This window comes from Sphaeramia orbicularis, chromosome 7 (genome assembly GCF_902148855.1).
Source record: "Sphaeramia orbicularis chromosome 7, fSphaOr1.1, whole genome shotgun sequence".
In the NCBI taxonomy this organism is placed as follows: Eukaryota; Metazoa; Chordata; class Actinopteri; order Kurtiformes; family Apogonidae; genus Sphaeramia; species Sphaeramia orbicularis.
Genome location: NC_043963.1, coordinates 12053200 through 12060646, shown reverse-complemented (window position 1 = coordinate 12060646; position 7447 = coordinate 12053200).

Here is a 7447-nt window from a genome sequence, read left to right as displayed (position 1 = left end):
GGACTAATAAGGGGTTAATATATATAGCACAAATCTTTATAGGGCAAACTTTGAAATCATTTGAACAACTCAAACAGGAATTTAACTTACCAAATAATGATTTTTATAAATACTTACAATTGAGACACTACCTCCGGAAACACAATGAATGGGAAAGAATAAGAAAAGTACGAACCAAGGTTGAAGAGCTGTTCATGTCGTTTACAGAAGAAGAGTCAAAAAAGGGGCTGATTTCAAAAATATATAAAACACTACAGTATGAATCCAATGACAATACTATAGATGTTAAAGAGAGATGGGAACTGGAAGCAAATGTATGAATAACGAATGATGATTGGGAAGAAACGTTCAAATCTGGACACTAACAGTCCAACATGGAGGGAGTTTGAATGGAAAGTGAAGATGCGTTACTTTAACACTCCATTTGTCACACTGCAAAATATAGTAAAACATCAGATTTATGTTGGAGGAATTGTGGAATGGTGGGTGACTTCACTCATATATTTTGGGATTGCCCACAGATGAAAGATTTTTGGAAGTGTGTGAAAACAGAAATAAAAAGATTTCTTGGTATTGACCTACATCTTGATTTAACCCGGTATATACTTGGAATATTACCTGAAGATCTGATAGACAGAGATTGTAGCTTTTTATTGAAAGTCTTACTCGTAATAGCAAAGAAAATGATCACAATTAACTGGCTGAAACCACACCCCCCCAACATAATGCAATGGATAGACAAAGTAAAAAAGGTTATTATGGAAAAAACTACTGCAAAGTTACAACTGAAACTAGAAAAATTTGAGAGAAGATGGAAACCAATAATTCAAGCGATACAAGAGCTCTAAATACCTCTTTTTGTTTTTAATATTGCTTTTTTTTTTTTTTTTGGTAACTCAATTATTTTATTCTATTTCTTCTCCTCAGTAGCACCTGTTTTGGTTTTGCAAATACATTTATTTGTGCTGGTGGAATATTAGAAGTCAGATTTCAAGAATGTTGTTGGTATCTGTGTAAAATATATATGACCTTGACATGTTTTTGACCTGTATGTAAAAGGCGTACAGGGTGACCCAAAAAAAAGTTTACACTGCCATAATACAACTTCAATGCCATGTTTATTCAGCTTAGAATTAGAATTTGACCATAAATTATACATTATTGTAAAGAGCATGTACAGTAGATTCTACTTTTCAATGTGTCCTCCCTTAAGTGTCACAACAGCCTCCAGGTGCCTGCGGAATGCTTGACAGGTCTTATTTATGTAGGATGCTGTCATCTTTTCCCAAGATCTAACAATGGACCTCTCCAAGGCTGCCACAGAAGGGTGTGGCTTCTTACAGGCACTGTCCTCCACAGTTGCCCATATGCTATAATCCAGGGGATTGAGATCTGGACTCTGGGGTGGCCACATATCCTTGGACCAGAATGCCTGAGTCCTTTTGGAGGTGTGTGCTGGTGCACCGTCCTGCTGGAACACATAATTCCCATCCGGGTAGTTGGCAAGGATCCATGGCTTGACTTTATCATTCATAATATCCAGATATTTGTCCGTGTTGATGCGCACTCCTGAAGGAATGAACACTGGAGGCATCTTCTTTCCATCTGATGAGATGAGGCCAAAAACCGTGACAGAAGCTGGGTGTTTTGTAGTGTTGGCATACTTTACATTATCAGGGACATCTGACGGATCACCTCCAATCCATCGGTCATTTCTGCGGTTGAGGATTGCATCCACAGTAAAAATCTTTTCATCTGAGAACAAGATCGCACGACCTGCTGCAGCATGCTTGACATCTTTCAACAACACCTTGGACCGACTGACCCGACTTTCTTGTTGAGCCTCAGCAAGCAGTGGAACCTTTACTCTGGCCCTGGACTTCATGTTCAGATCATTCTTGATGAGCTGTTGCATTGATGAGCGGCTCACATCAAGCTCACGTGCCATCTTTCTCATGGACCTCACAGGATTTGTCTTGATGTGCCGTTTGACCTTGTCAATCAAGTTTTTGGTCCACACAGATCAGAGACGACCAGACCCAGGTTTTCGTGAGGCTGTTCCAGTATCTTTCAGCTTCTTTTTAATTTTGTAGACTGCACACCTGGATATTCCCAGTTTTGCTGCAATCTCAGTAGGTGTCAGACCGGCACGCAGCGATTCAGGTACAGCTAAAGTTTTCTTCATTTTCAACAGAAGCACATGAATTGGAGAGAAGAGAAATGACCTGCTGCATTGAGTGACCTTAATGAATCACTGAAGCATGACAACCTATGTAGATATGCTTCAATGGATTTTAAACAAGCAGTCAACTGAGTGTACACTTTTTTTTGGGTCACCCTGTAGTATAAGTAGTTATGAGTGAAAGTAATGTGATATGGATCGAGTGATTTATAGACTGAGGCTGGTGTGATTTTTGTACATCTCCATGTGTTTTATATGGCTGGAATACATAAAAAGTTCAAAAAAAAAAAAAAAAAAAAAAAAAAAGTAAAGCATTAACCGTCAGTCCCTGGGGTTTTTCATGGTATTTCCAAAACCTTTTCCGATCGGTCATCAATAGCCTCTGGTGGAGTTTTAAGGCTGTTCTATGCGCGTTAGAAATGTCAATTCCACGCTGGTTTTCATGTGTTTTAAGTGTTTCGGATAATTGGTGATTAAGACCCAGCCGTTCCTTAAGGTGATTCACCAGTGGTTTGTATGACAGTGTAAATAAAACTAACATGTTTGGTCATTTCAGAGTGGATTTCATTAATATTTCTGAAGTAGTGAGAACTGTTGATGAGGTATTAACAGGTATTTCCCTCAGTTGTTTTAAGTTCTACTTCTTTCCACTCCTTGTGCTTTTACTCCCATCATAAACTTTGGGTCATTGTCTTAAATCTTCATATTAAAATGGAATATTTAAAAAAAAAAAAAACCTGGTGCCTAAAGGGTTAAAATCCGGACTCTTCAGTGTGAATCTGTTTGTTTGTGTCACCTGATGTGGAGCCGACGAACATGAGCCCATGTGATGAGATGCTGTTGGATTCCACAAACACACTGTGAGCCTGAGGCCAGTGTTAATCCCACCCCAGGACGGAAACACGCTGCAAAACATGGAACTGCACTCATCACTCACCTCCCTCCTCCTCTGTCCTCCTTCATCCTCTTCCTCTGTCCTCCCTCTCTTCCATCCTCCTCCTCCATCTCTCCCTGTTTTCTATCCTTCTCCTCCTCCTCCTCCTCCTCTATCTCTCCCTCCGTTCTCCCTCCTCCATCTCTCCCTCCGTTCTCCCTCCTCCTCCATCTCTCCCTGTTTTCTATCCTCCTCCTCCTCCTCTATCTCTCCCTCTGTTCTCCATCTTTCTCCTCCTCCTCCATCTATCCCTGTTCTCCCTCCTCCTCCTCTATCTATCTCTCCCTCCGTTCTCCCTCCTCCTCCATCTCTCCCTCCATTCTCCCTCCTCCTCTATCTATCCCTGTTCTCCCTCCTCCTCTATCTATCCCTCTCTTCTCCCTCCTCCTCCATCTATCCCTGTTCTCCCTCCTCCTCCTCTATCTATCTCTCCCTCTGTTCCCCCTCCTCCATCTCTCCCTCTGTTCTCCCTCCTCCTCCTCCATCTCTCCCTCCGTTCTCCCTCCTCCTCCATCTCTCCCTCCGTTCTCCCTCCTCCTCCATCTATCCCTGTTCTCCCTCCTCCTCCTCTATCTATCTCTCCCTCTGTTCTCCCTCCTCCATCTCTCCCTCTGTTCTCCATCTTTCTCCTCCTCCTCCATCTCTCCCTCTGTTCCCCCTCCTCCTCCTCCATCTCTCCCTCTGTTCTCCCTCCTCCTCCTCCATCTCTCCCTCCGTTCTCCCTCCTCCTCCATCTATCCCTCCGTTCTCCCTCCTCCTCCATCTATCCCTGTTCTCCTCCTCCTCCTCTATCTATCTCTCCCTCTGTTCTCCCTCCTCCTCCATCTCTCCCTGTCCTCCCTCCTCCATCTCTCCCTCCTCCTCCATCTCTCCCTCTGTTCTCCATCCTTCTCCTCCTCCATCTCTCCCTCTGTTCTCCATCCTTCTCCTCCTCCATCTCTCCCTCCATTCTCCCTCCTCCTCCATCTCTCCCTCTGTTCTCCCTCCTCCTCCATCTCTCCCTCCGTTCTCCCTCCTCCATCTCTCCCTCCGTTCTCCCTCCTCCTCCATCTCTCCCTCTGTTCTCCCTCCTCCTCTATCTATCCCTCTCTTCTCCCTCCTCCTCCATCTATCCCTGTTCTCCCTCCTCCTCCTCTATCTATCTCTCCCTCTGTTCCCCCTCCTCCATCTCTCCCTCTGTTCCCCCTCCTCCATCTCTCCCTCTGTTCTCCATCCTTCTCCTCCTCCTCCATCTCTCCCTCTGTTCTCCCTCCTCCTCCTCTTCCTCCACCTCTCCCTCTGTTCTCCCTCCTCCTCCTCTTCCTCCATCTCTCCCTCTGTTCTCCCTCCTCCTCCTCCTCTTCCTCCATCTCTCCCTCTGTTCTCCCTCCTCCTCCTCCTCCTCCTCTTCCTCCATCTCTCCCTCTGTTCTCCATCCTTCTCCTCCTCCTCCATCTCTCCCTCTGTTCTCCCTCCTCCTCCTCTTCCTCCATCTCTCCCTCTGTTCTCCATCCTTCTCCTCCTCCTCCATCTCTCCCTCTGTTCTCCCTCCTCCTCCTCTTCCTCCACCTCTCCCTCTGTTCTCCCTCCTCCTCCTCTTCCTCCACCTCTCCCTCTGTTCTCCCTCCTCCTCCTCTTCCTCCACCTCTCCCTCTGTTCTCCCTCCTCCTCCTCTTCCTCCATCTCTCCCTCCTCCTCCTCTCCCTCTGTTCTCCCTCCTCCTCCTCTTCCTCCATCTCTCCCTCCTCCTCCTCTCCCTCTGTTCTCCATCCTTCTCATCCATCCAGTCTATCAGCTCTCTGTGTTGGAGGACATCAGAGCTCTTCCTCCTCTTCCTTCTTTCAGCTCGGTTTCGTTTTGGCGTGGATGTGTCCTGACAGCTGACCCTGATTTTCTCTGCTGTTGTCACTGTGATGATTCACTCACAGATCTTCCCTCTCTCTCTCATCCTGTTATTAAATCTCTCTCCTACCCGTTCTGTCCAACCCTCTCTTCACTGTCTACATCTCAATTAATTCACCTCTAATGGCAGAGCATTGTTTTAGAATCAAAATGTGAACTTTTTGGTTTGTTAACCTGTTCTAAACATGATCTACAAGCACCTAACACCTGCCAGAAAGCATCGACTGATCTAAAATGTTTAATAACTTATCAATCACTAATCCTATCAGTTTGTCATCTTCTCATGGTCGTCAGATATGACCCATTTGGATGTTCAGAGGCTCCGTCGTTACCATGGAAACACTGTCATCTTCTACAACATTGATTCACCAGTAAAATCCATGGAGTTGGATCAATGACAGTGGAGAAGCTTGTTTTTATGTTTAGTTCATGATACATTCTGCTGTAAAAGTCACTTTATCTTCAGTTTTCTCTCTTTTTTTTTTTTTAAATAATTTTTGAATTTACTCTATTTTTTTATGAACATTAGATTAGATTAGACTGAACTTTACTGATCCCTCTGGGAATTTAAGGTTCCAGTAGCAGCACAGAATTGTATGTACACATTTATGAAGAATTAGAAAAAAACAAAAAACAGTGGCAAAAACAGACAATTGCACATTAGAAGTACTAGCAGTTTATTATTATTATTTCTTATAATTATTTTTATTTTATTTTTCTCTTATACCAGACTGATCTAATGAAATCGCGTTGTATGTGATGCCAGTTTATTGCATTTGGTGCGCTGTACGTATGCATTTTCATCCTTTTGCGTGTTATTTAACGCCATTTGACGCGTCAATGTGCTAGCCGCTAATCCCTAATCGCGATAGCTAGCCGCTAACCTAACCCTAACCCTAACCCTAACCCTAACCCTATCCCTAACTGCTAATCATGCGATTCGCTAATCGCACTAAGGGTGTGTTATTTTACACGGCGTAAACATACACACTGAAAGCTTATAATGTGTACAGATAACACGCCAGTTAAAAGTGGCGTGTCATCTGTCCGCAATTCATGATATCACGTTGCTTATACAGTTTTTTGTGTGTGTACGTGCAGTGAGGTTAGTTTGCATTTTATTGTGCAGTTCGAGTTGTACCGTATGTGTTGATTTGTTATTTATGTTTGTTTATTGGAAATCAATAAAAAGTAAAAAAAAAAAAATAAAAAAATAATAATAATAATAATAAAGTACTAGTAGCAACATATAATAAAAGTAGCAATAACAGATCATTACAATAATAATAATAAAAGTGATAGTAGTAATGATAGTAATAGTAGGCATAACAAAGATATATAAGTAAGTAATAAGTAATATATCCTTTTTTTTTTTTTTTTAATTTTTGTTTTATTTTTTTATTCTTTTATTCCTTTATTTATTTTTTATTTATTTTATTATTATTATTATTATTATTATTATTATTATTATTATTATTATTATTATCTCTTTTTATTTCTTTTAAAAAGAAAAAAAAGTAATATATCCTTCTGAGACCCAGGAAAGTAAAAGTTTTGGCTTTTTTTTATATTAAATAATTGTCTTGACTGGAAACATTGGAAACAGTTTTTTTCATATACATACATTTTTTTAATGGAATGTCCCTTAACTAAGTATAAAAATGCTAATAATACTAATAACAATAGATGATACTACAATCGCATCTACATGATCTGTCAATTAAATAAAGGAAAATACCTGATTTACACTGAAAAATGCAAATTGCAGAGGATAATATTATAATAAATGGTGATGAATCACTTCAGAAAGGTTGGATTTAGAAAAAAAAATGAACTTGGAAGTCGACATAAAAGTAGTCGTGCGTCTTTAAAGGGTTAATCCACTGTAAACTGCCCGTCTGGCCTTCTCTTATTGTCAGTGTGTGCTCACTCATGGGAAAAATTGACAATTTCCAGAGTAATTTCAACCTGTAAAGTGGATAAAACAGGGTAATAATGTCAACATATTGCATCTTCTCTCAGGAGAATAAACATTTCAGTGGTGGGCGAGCTGATTTTATGACGTGTGCTGCTCATACCCACACATGGGACGTATAGAGGATGCTTTTTCCCACATTGTTGGCAGTGTTTTGTGCCCAAACATCGCTGCAGGAGCCCCGGCATCACTGAGAAGAAAATAGCAGCGGGGTAGGATTAGCGCATAAGATCTGAAGAGGATGAAGAATGTCTCTCCATGACAAGGCCGTGGCTGCAATAAGCCTCCCACTTTCAACATCTTCACCTCCCACTGCTTCTATCACAGCAACACAGCACATGTGAGTGGAAATCACTTAGGAAGAGGGCGAGAAACACTTTCACTTAACAGCACATCACACAGAAGTTGGCTTAAAGAACTTGAAGTCATAAAACGTAACGATTCTTAATGAACAGCCACTGGAGTATTCAGTTTA